This window comes from Elephas maximus, chromosome 9 (assembly GCF_024166365.1).
Source record: "Elephas maximus indicus isolate mEleMax1 chromosome 9, mEleMax1 primary haplotype, whole genome shotgun sequence".
Lineage (NCBI taxonomy): Eukaryota > Metazoa > Chordata > Mammalia > Proboscidea > Elephantidae > Elephas > Elephas maximus.
In genome coordinates this window covers 124,520,502-124,532,577 of record NC_064827.1, presented here as the reverse complement: position 1 = coordinate 124,532,577, position 12,076 = coordinate 124,520,502, and positions in this window count along the sequence as shown.

Here is a 12,076-nt window from a genome sequence, read left to right as displayed (position 1 = left end):
ATCCAAACTGGTAAGGAAGAAGTAAAACTGTCCCTATTTGTGGATGATAGGATACCCTACATAGAAAACCCGAAAGACTCCATGAGAGAGCTACTGAAATTAATAGAAAGATTCAACAGAGTAGCAGGAAAAAGATAAACATACAAAAATCAGTTGGATTCCTATACACCAATAAAAAGAATTATGAAAAGGAAATTAGGAAAACCATACCATTTATAATAGCCCCTAAAAAAAAAAAACAAAAACAAAACTTAGGAATAAATCTAACCAGGGATGTAAAAGATCTAAACTACAAAAACACTACTCTAAGAAACCAAAAGAGACCTACATAAAGGGAAAAACATACCATCCCCATGGATAGGTAGACTCAACATGGTGAAAATGTCAATGCTACCCCCCCAAAAAAACAATGCAATCTCTATCCAAATACCAACAGCATTCTTTAAAGAGATAGAAAAACGAATCATTTATTTTATATGGAGAGGATAGAGGCCCTGGGTAAGTAAAGCACTACTGAAGAAGAAGAGTAAAGTAGGAGGACTTGTGTTACCTGTCCTCAGGACCTACTATACACCTACGGTAGTCAAAACAGCCTGGTACTAGTACGACAGACACATTGACCAATGGAACAGAATTGAGAATTCAGATGTAAATCTGTCCTGTTCATATCCTTTCTCCATTTTTTAATTGGATTATCTGTCTTTTTGCCGTAGAGGTGTTGGATTTTCCTGTAGATTTTAGAGATTAGATCTTTGTCAGATTTGTCATAGCCAAAACGTTTTTTCCAGTCTGTACATTCTCTTTTTATTCATTTGATGAAGCCTTTTGATGAGCATAAATGTTTAATTTTTAGAAGATCCCAGTTATCTAACTTATCCTCTGGTATTTGTGTATTGTTAGTTACAGTTTGTATCTTGCTACTTCCATGTATTAGGGTCTCTAGTGTTTACCCTATTTTTTTCTTCTACTATCTTTCGAGTTTTTGGTTTTATATCTAGGTCTTTTATTTTGGATTGTTTTTTCTGTGTGGTGTGAGGTACAAGTCCTCTTTCATTTTTTTGCAGATGGACACCCAGTTTTGCCAGCACCATTTGTTAAAAAGCTTGTCTTTTCCCCTATTTGATGGGCTTTGGGCTGTTGTTGAAGATCAACAACAGTATGGCCTCCAGACACGCTTATAGCTCAGTAATGAAGTCATTCCTGAGGTTCGCCCTTCAGCCAAAGATTAGACAGGCCCATAATACAAAAGGAGACTAAATGGGCACACCATCTCAGGGGCAAGGATGAGAAGGCAGGAGGAGGCAGGAAAGTCAGTAATGAGGAACACAAGTTTGAGAAAGGGAGAGTGTTGACAAGTCGTGTGGTTGACAACCAATGTCACAAAACGATATGTGTATTGTGAAAAGAAAAATAATCCTTCATGCCAAAGCATGTATTAGAACTTCATCTCTCTTTATGGCTGAGTAGTATTCCATTATGTGTATAAACCATATTTTGTTTATCTGCTCATTTGTTGATGGACACTTTGGTTGTTTTCACCTTTTGGTGATTGTGAATAATGCTGTCATGTACATTGGTATACATCTGTCTTTTTGAGTCCCTGTTTTCAGTCATTTGGGTATACACCTTTTGGGTATACAGTGGGATTGCTGGGTCGTATGGTAACTCTATGCTTAACTTTTTAAGGGACCACCAAAGTTGTCCATATCAACTGTACTGTTCTACATTTTTACCAGCAATGCACAAGGGTAACAGGGATAATATTTAAAAAAATATATTTTAAGGCCTACCTCGTGAATGTTTTTTCCCTGAAGCTTCCCAACCTTCAAAGCTATGGGTTTCAGTGCATTGGAGAAAGGCAGAGACCAATGAGGATCAGTTATGGCTCAACTGAGAATGTAAATGTTGATGTTGATGCTGACGACGATGATGATGGTTTTGAGTTCTCATCAAGACAAAAGCCTTGGAGATGATTTTCGAAGTTTGCTTAACATATCGGGAGTTAAGCTTGGTGATCTGATAAAATTCTATGTAAAGACGTTTCAGCTAGAAAAAAGGGAAAGGGAAGAAGCCCGGGGGAAAATGAAAGAGGAGGGAGAATGCCTCTCATTCTGGTGCATTGTGGGAACAAGAAAAGCCACGAAGGGCTATTGATGAGACATTTTTCAGAGTGCAGACAGGACCTCAATTACAAAAGATTTGAAGGAAACATGTACGAAATGCTTTATTAAATCTGGGTCATGAATAAAAGGGTGTCGATTATCATTCAGTGTGCTTGAAATACTTCATAATTTAAAAAATGGGTCACATAAAAATAGCACCTCTATGCAAAGTCAGCATATTGATGCCACATATCCCAGGGTGTCATTTCTAATATTTATAGTTTGGAGGATCTCATTATAACACTATACTTTCAAAACAATCCTGCTGCAGTGAGATAAGGACAAACTGCTAAGCAACCATATAAAATGAAAGTAGGCCTGATGGGTAGTTCAATTACTGTTTGCAGAAGAATTTTGACCCTGAACTTTATAATGCCCAACATTGTTCAAATCACAGTTGGCATGGAATAGAAGTGATGATGAGTTGAATGTAGGGTTTTAAGCACAATTGCTGAGGTTAGAGGCTCAGTCAGCCCTCCCCACCAAAAAGAGAGTCATGTGGCATGCACTGGAGGCACTTACATTAATTAATCACCAAAGCCACAACCCACACAGGTAGTGCATATGAAGAAGGGATGTGTGTGTGTGTGTGTGTGTATGCACGTGTGCATGCACATTGGGAAATCATTCTTTCATATTCTTCCCTATTCTTAATACCCTACCTAGCGGTTTTGACATAAAAGCCCCAGTGTTCCTTGCTGTTCAGCTTTCCATTTTCCCAGGATTTAACTACCCCAATTTGCAAGGCAATTGGAGAATGAGAGAGCATGAAACTGTAACTTTTCTATCATGGGGTTGACTGTAGTTCAATATGGCTCACAAGAAGAATGGATTTCTTTCTTTGGTAGTGTCCACTTGAAGTTAAGTAAATATGAGTATTTAGATTTTATTTGACTTGGTTTAGGGCTCAGAAATTTAGCTGAAATAAAAGTCAGGGTTTACTTTTGTGACAAAAAGAAAATATACTAATAACAGGGACTTACAGTCTCTGTTATCACCATCATCACCACCACCGCCACCAGGAGGATGGGGTGTGAGGTGGGGATTTGGGGGAGAAGAAAGATTCTTGGGTCAAACCCCTGACCTTACTCTTTTTTTCCATAAAGGAATACTTAATGGGAATAGGAAAATTGAAGACAAAGAAACAAACAAAAAAACCCCCACCAAAACCAAAACAAACCAAACCAAAACAAAAAAACCCTCAGACAAAAACAGAAAAATTAAAGGTTAAAGAACTGAGGGGGAAAGAGGAGCCTGTTTGTGTTGAGTCTGGGTGAGTTTGGGGGCAATTGAGTGGAAAGGAGAAAGTCTTTGGGGGAAACTCAGGTTGTGAGGAAATTTCAAATGAGAGAGATGGGGAATTTGTAAGAAGTTATTTTTGTGCATTATGACTGTCTCTCTCTTTTCTGAATTCCCAATAGGTTGTTGTAAAATGTTGGGCTGCTTTTTAGTTATTTTGGGATGAATTGATTTTTTAAATGCTCCATTCTGTTGAGATGGGGCATAAGGTGGCTGGAATGCATTTCATTTTACTTTAGTCAGCATTTCTGGAGTACTCTTTATACAACAGAAGGAGGAACTAGGTGTTGTGAAGAGTCACAGCACTTTTATTTCAATGTCAATATTGGCCGTAGTAATTAGCAGCCATCCCTGAACCTTGCCTCTCTCCCTCACCCCTCGCATCCTGGCAGGCCACCAGTCCCACTAGTCTCTTTTGAACTGGTCCCTGTTCCTGTGTCCTCCCTCCATTTTCTCTGTGGCTCTCTGAGAGCTGGCCATGTTGCCTCCTGCCTGGACTAGCTCTTCTCTCCTCTCCCTGTCTGGTCACCATGGATACAGGTTAAAGTACATGAAGCTCCCTGAAGTCTCACTACGTGTCTTTTATTCCCTCTCCCTTCATCTTCATATAGGGCCCCACTGTCTACAAAATAGCAAATACCAATGACGTTGGCCATCCATAGTAGTAATGACAGCTAATGTGCACAAGGTTTGACTCCATCCATCCATCCATCCATCCATCCATCCATCCATCCATCCATCCATCCATCCATCCATCCATCCATCCATCCATCCATCATCCATCCACCCACCCACCCATCCATCCATCCATCCATCCACCAACCCATCCATTCAACAATTTACTAAAAAAATAAAGTACTTTTGAAGTCCTCAGTGCTGTGTTATAGTACCAACATGATCCAATTATAGCACTGCACACATGTGCAACCTGCCTTTTATAGTCTAAATTCTAGCGGAAGAGGCAAAGAGATATAATATGGATGCTCAGTGCCCATGATGGGGAAGTACAGGACACTTAGGGATCATGGAGGAGGAATCCCTGAACATGGGGTCTGGAAAAAACATTTTGGCAGAAGCAACATCTAAACTGAGTTCCTAAACGTGAGAAGGAGATTGCCAGATCAACAATGAGGTGGACACAGTCTATTTCAGGTAAGAGAAGCATTTACAATGTCCAGGGGCAAGGGACAATTGGCCCATGGAACTTAGGTCTCAGGTAATGAGGAATAATGCCTCCAAAAACAAGGATTTGAAAGCAAGAAATCTATTTGGGGAGGGGAGGAGTATGGGATTCCAAGAACCACTGTGAGGAGTGTGAAAGTGAGACAAGAAAGAGAAAGAAAATAAGACAAGAAAGAAAGAAAACAAAGTTCCTGTTAATGAGAAGTTTACCCTGTGGGCACTTGGAGCTCAGGCCTGTTGGGAACCTTCTGAGTGGCTCTGTAGAACATTCCTCAGAATTGTCCCCAGAAGGGCAGGAAGCTGGGTTGAGGGTTGCTCCTGGGGTGATAGCTCTCTGGCATTTCTGACATGCTCTGCACATGGGCTAAGCACGTTCCTGCAGCCAAAGGATGCCCTTAGGCAGAATGCTACAGAAAATCATGGCAGACAACCTTTTGGATAGGATGAGGGGACATGGGTGAGTACTGCCAGTATCATCTTAAGCCAGTTACTCTTTTTCCACCACTCTGTTTACTTCCTGTCTCTGCTTATCATACATTGTTATTGATGATTTATCTCTCTCTTTCTACCTACCTACCTATCTACATACCTGCCTATTTATTTATATTCATTTTGCTCACTGTTAAATCCTGACACCCAACACGGTACCTAGCACATAGTTATATGCTTAATATATGCACGCAGCTGCCTCAGGTGCTGCTGACATTCTCAAGACCTGCCGATGTACCTGCCCCACTTCTTTCTCTCTTACAGGTCTTCCCCGTGCACTCATTCCAAATGGAGCTGGCAGTGGCTTTGCTGCGTGACTTTCCTGAAACCCATGATATCATCTTTTTATCACTGCCTGAGCTGCCAAAGAGGTCTTTTGTAGGTATCCTCCATTCCCAGGGTCCAGATGACTCCTGTTCCTCTTCAATTGATACACACCTGGGCTTGCTCTCTGTACCCACTTCTGACGTCTGGAATAGTGCTCTCATTAATCTTCTTAAGTTCTTAGCCTAATGAAACCTTTTAAATAAAAGTAAAAAATGGTTCTTTGGCTCTTTGGGCACTGTAAATACGTAAATATTTTTCTTGTGGCTGTTCGGACCAGACCTTGTTCTCATATCTCCCTAGCTTTGTTTAACTGTTACTTTCTGCTTTGATATTATTGTGGCACCACAGAAAGACCGCCTGGGAACAAATGAATTCTTAGGGTGCAGAGTGGAGTAGAGGAAGGCATGTCGAGCTCCACTGCTATCATGTAGTGTGTTCCTTCATGGGGCAGGGTAGCTGGCAACCCTGCCCTCCAAGGGGTCTTCTCTGCTACTCTGGAGTGTGGGATGCTGTGGACTTACTCAGCATCCATGCAAGGGCACTGGTTCCACTGGCCAGGTGGGCAAGGTAGTCCAAGGCAGGAGGGCAGGCAGGAAGTGATACTGGCTCAGCCCCCAGGCTGTGGTTTGTACTGGGATACCCTTGCTGATGTTTGGGGGGATTAAGCTGGAGGGTCTATTTGGCGCAACTCAGAGGTGAAGGAGTTCACATCCCATGGGGTGACTGTTGGCCAATAGGAGATGGGAGCCAGTGAAAAAGTCCTTCTTCCTCCTCTGATCGACTGTTTGGAGAGACTGCCATCTCAAAGAAGGCACCTGGTGAGACGGAGCTATCATGTATGCAGCATAAGAGGATAAGGCCAGCTCGGGCAAGTCCTTGCTTGTATTTGTTCTTTTTTATTCTGTAACTCATTTCCCCCTCACTCCTGCTTCCCTGGAATTATATTCTGGACCCAAACCTCAGGCATCTCTTCCTGGAAGCTTGCCATAAGGTACTGCTGCTTATTTTTGTGTTGAGTGATTTATAAATGTGGGAAACCCCCAGGGCCCTCCCCTAATTAGAGCCTGAGATGCCCTACATTACAACTTAATGTGGGAACCAGATGGGGTCATATTGTGGTTACTGTCTAGTATTGTTAAAAAAGATCATCTAAAAACCTTCCAAAAAGATGGGTTAAATATCTGTTTTAAAGCAGAAGAAAGAATACTCACAAATTTCATGCCTATGATTTCTTTGCTAGAAATGTGACTTGCTTTCTATCATGATATGTACATTTCATTAAGTAATTATGGAGAAAATCATCACATTACTTTCCAAATAAAGTGAGGGAAAGTTGTGCCTGGACATTCTGAGCAGTTCCAGGGAAGGTAATGAACACAGTCAGGGGCAGCCCCTCTTACTACCCTCCACTGAACATACACACTTACTTTACTCTATCAGTTGTTTGACTGCTGCTACAGAGATGGAGGGATTGGTTGAAAGTAGAAGTCCTCCAAATCCCTCCCTATTGACACAAAAACCACAACAGCTCAGTGGTCCAGCACTATTTTGTCTATAAACGGTGTTTACAACTATACATTTCTTAGCATTGCATTTAACAAGAAATAAAGGAAAAACGAAATGCTTGAACCTCTCCCTGTTTCCCAGGGAAGATAGCCCCTAAAAGTTGAACTTTTATAAACATCAAGCAAAAGAACAATCAGCAAGATATGAATAGAAGGGAAATTCCTCAGTATAATAAAGGGCATTAATAAAACCCACAGCTAACATCACAATCAATGGAAAAAGACTGAGAACTTCCTCACTAAGATCAGGAAGAGGTCAGGAATGCCCACTCTCACCACTGCTAGTCAACATCATTCTGGAAGTCCCAGCCAGAGCAATTAGGCTAGGGAAAAAAGGTATTCAAATTGGGAAGGAGGAACTAATATTATCCATTTTTGCACCAGACATGATCCTATTACATAGAAAACCCCAAAGAATCCACAGAAAGCTATTAGAACTTATAAATGAATTCAGCAAAGTGGCAGGGTACAAGGTCAACATACAAAAATTAGGGTTTATATACATCAGCAATGAGCAACTGGAAAAGGAAATTAAAGAAACATGGCAATGTACAATAACAACAACAACAACAAAAACTCCAAACCCATTACTGTTGAGTTGATTCCAATTCATAGCAATCCCATAGGACAGAGTAGAACTGTGCCATAGGGTTTCCAAGGAGTGGCCAGTGGATTTGAATTGCTGACCTTTTGGTTAGCAGCCAAGCTCTTAACCACTGTACCACCAGGGCCATGGACAGTAGCAACTAAAAGAATAAAGTACCTAGGAATAAATTTAAATAGGAAGGTGAAAGACTTGTACACAAAAAACTATAAAACATAACTAAAAGAAATTAAAGAAGACCTAAATAAGTGTAAGGAAAGCCTATGTTTCTGAATTGGAAGGTTTAATATAGTTAAGATGTCAAAAAGCAATATATAAATTCAATGCAATTCCCATCAAAATTCCAACAACCTTTGCAGAAACAGAAAAGCCAATCCTCAAATTTATATGGAAGGGCAGAGGACTCCAAAGAGCTAAAGTAATTTTAAAGTAGAAGAATAAAGTAAGAGGACTCACACCTCCTGATTTCAAAGCATACTATAAAGCAACAGTAATTAAAACAGCCTGAGACTGTTATAATAATAGACATAGAGACCAGTGGATATAATTGAGAGTCCAGAAATAAATTCATTTATCTGTGGTGCACTGATTTTTGAAAAGAGTGCTAAGCTCATTAAATGGGGAAGGAAGAGTCTCTTCAATAAACGGTGCTGGGAAACAGGATTTCCACAGACAGAAGAATGAATCCAGATCTATGCCTCACACCATACATCCACATACCTGTTGCTGTTGAGTTGATTTTGACTCATAGCAACTCTACGGGAGAGAGTAGAACTGCCCTATAGGGTCTCCAAGGAACAACTGGTAGATTCAAACCACCAACCTTTTGATCAGCAGCTGAGCTCTTAACCACTATGCCACCAGGACTCTGCTGCCATACACAAAACCATTAAAAATGGATCAAGTACTTAAATGTGAAAACAAAAACCATGAAATTCTTAGAAGAAAATCTAGTCAGCCCTAGTCTTTTCATTTTATTGTCCTTTAGATGAAGGTTTACAGAACAAACTAGTTTCTCATTAAACAGTACACATATTGTTTCATGACATTGGTTAACAACCCCACGACATGTCAACACTCTCCCTTTTCGACCTTGGGTTTCCTATTACCACCTTTCCTTTCCCCTCCTGCCTTTTAGTCCTTTCTCCTGGGCTGTTGTGCCCCTTTAGTCTTGTTTGGTGTTATGGGCCTGTCTAGTCTTTGGCTGAAGTGTGAACCTTCATTGCTGAGCTAAAAAGGTGTCTGGGGACCATATTCTCAGGGTTTCTCCAGTCTCTGTCAGGCCAGTAAGTCTGGTCTTTTATTTTTTGAATTAGAATTTTTTTCTACATTTTTCTCCAGCTCTGTCCAGGACCCTCTATTGTGATCCCTGTCAGAGCAGTCAGAGGTGGTAGCCAGGCACCAACTAGCTGTACTGGACTGAGTCTGGTGCAGGCTGTGGTAGATGTGGTCCATTAGTCCTTTGGACTAATCTTTCCCTCGTATGTTTGGTTTTTTTCACTCACACTTGTTTGTGAAGGGGCGAGACCAGTGGAGTATCTTAGATGGTCCCTCCCAGGCTTTTAAGGCCCCAGACACTACTCACCAAAGTAGAATGTAGAATATTTTCTTTATAAACTATGTTTTGCCAATTGAGCTAGATGTTACCGGAAACATGGCCCCCACAGCCCTCAGCCCTGCAATTCGGTTCCTCAGGGAGTTTGGATGTGTCTATGGAGCTTCCAAGACCTTGCCTTGTAAAAGCTCTGCTGTCAGCCCTAGTTTTTAATGATGGATTATCAGATACAACAACAAAAACACAACCAGTAAAATACAATAGATAAATGGGACCTCATAAAAATTAAACACTTTTGTTCATCAAAAGACTGATAAACAAAGTGAAAAGGCAACCTACAGGTTGGCAAAAAGTGTTCAGTGTTATTATTATTTTGGATATTAGACCTTTATCAGATAATAATAATAAAAACAACTTCTATGACTTAACAACAAAAGGACAAACAACCCAATCAAAAAATGGGTAAAGGAGTTGAATAGACAATTCACCAAAGAGGATGTTCAAATGTCCAACAAACTCATGAAAAGCTGTTCATTGTCATTAGCCATTTGTTGTTTTTGGGTGCTGTAGAGTTGATTATGATTCATTGTGACCATATGTGACACAGTAGAACTACCCCGTCGGTTTTCTTGGCTGTAATCTTTATGGAAGCAGATGGCTAGGTTTTCTCCTGTGGAGCCACTAGGTGAGTTTGAACCACCAACCTTTTGGTTAGTGGCCAAGGGCTTAACTGTTGCACCACCAGGTTTCCTTCATTAGCCATTAAAGAAATGAAAATCAAAACAACAGTGAGATACCGCCTCACCCCCATTAGAGTGGCAATGATAAAGACAAAACAGAAAACAATATGTGTTAGTGAGTTGTAGAGAAATTAGAACTCTCACCTGTTGCTGATGGGAATATAGAATGGTATACCCACTGTGGAAAATAACTTGATAATTCCTCAAAAAGATGAACATAGAACTACCATAAAAAGACAAAAAGAAAAACAAACCTGTTGCTGTAGAGTTGATTCCAATTCATAGCCACCCTATAGGACAGAGTAGAACTGCTCCATAGGGTTTCTAAGCAGTGGTTGGTGGATTTGAACTGCTGACCTTTTGGTTAGCAGCCTGAGCTCTTAACTGCTGCACCACCAGGGCTCCAGAACTACTATACAACTACAGCAATTCCAATTCTAGGTATATACTCTGAAAAAGTAAAAGCAGAAATACAAACAGAAACCTGCTAGCCAGTGTTCATCGCAGCACTTTTCATAATAGTCAAAAGGTGGAGGCAATGGAAACATCCATCAACAGATGAATGGATAAACAAATGTTGTATGCACACACGATGGAATACTACTCAGCCATAAAGAGCAATGAAGTCTTGATTCATGCCACAAAGTGGATGAACCTTGAAAGCATCATGCCCAGTGAAATAAGTCAGCTTCAAAAGGACAAATATTGTATGACCTCACTTATATGAAATAAACAAATACACAGAAAGCAAAGATTAGTAGTGTTTACCAGGGATAGGAGGGACAAGGAAAGGGAAAATTTTAATTAGGTGCATTGAGTTTACATTAAAGGTGATGAAATAATTCAGAAAAGGATAGTGAGAATACTTGTACAACTTGAAGAATGTAATCAGTGTCACTGAATTGTACGTGTAGAAATCTTTGAGATGATATATGTTTTGTTGTGCGTATTTTCACACACACACAAAAAGCAAGAGTTTTCTTATTAGCACATTGTAGCAGGTAGCTTTTTAAAGTGGCCCCCAATGATCTCTGCCTATTAGTGTTCAGTCCCTTGTGTGACCTCTTCCCTTTGAATGTTGGCTGGACCTGGTGATTCACTTCTAACCAATAAAACCCATTGTCACTGAGTCGATTTCAACTCATAACAAACCTATAAGACAGAGTGGAAGTGTTCCATAGGGTTTCCAAGTCTATAATCTTTACAGAAGCAGACTGCCACACCTTTCTCCCATGGGGTGGCTGGGGGGCTCTAACTGCCAATCTTTTGGTCAGCAGTCAAGCACTTAACCACTGTGCCGCAGGGCTCCTTTCCAAACAGCAAAAATGAAAGGATGGCATGTCCGAGATTAGGTTATGGAAGACTGTGACATCCATTTTGTGGCCACTCTCACTGACTTTTCTTTGTACTTGCCCTAATGGAGAGGGCCACTCTCAAGGCATCCCAGTGCAAAGTGACTGAGAGAGTCCTCTGGTCAGCAGCCAATAGCAACTGAGGGCCTCAGTCAAAGACCTTCAAGGAACTGAATCCTGCCAACAGCCATGTGAGAGCATGGGAGCAGATCCCCAGCTGAGCCTTCAGAGGAGCTTGCCACTTGACCGACACTTGACTGCAGCTTGTGGGAGACCCTGAACTAGAGGATGCCACTAAGCCATGCTCAGATTCCTGACTCACAGAAACTGTGAGATGATAGATGTGCATGTTGAGGGCTGCTGAATTTTGGGGTAATTTGTTATGCAACAATAGATATCTAAGGCAAACATCAAGGGCCTCAAATGTTCAGGATATAAAAGCAAAAACTAAATAAATAAAAAATAAAAAAACAAATAAGTGGACAAACAACTATATAAAAGAATTAATGAATGATGGTTGTGATAGATTGCAGATGTAACTGGATAACCACATAAAGTGATTTTGCCATTCACACATAAGGGCCAATGGCACAAAGCCTAGTCAGATTGATTAATTCCATGGAGGTGAACCCTAGCTGCATAAGTTTATATGGAAAATTTTGCCTCTTTGTCTGACGTACTATTCCCTTCCTTAGTTGCATTTTGTTTTCTTTTCCTAATTTTAATTTAATCCCATTATGCCATATATGAAGTGAAAGTTTTATGGGATAAATTGAACTAAATGAAGTGTTTATTCATACG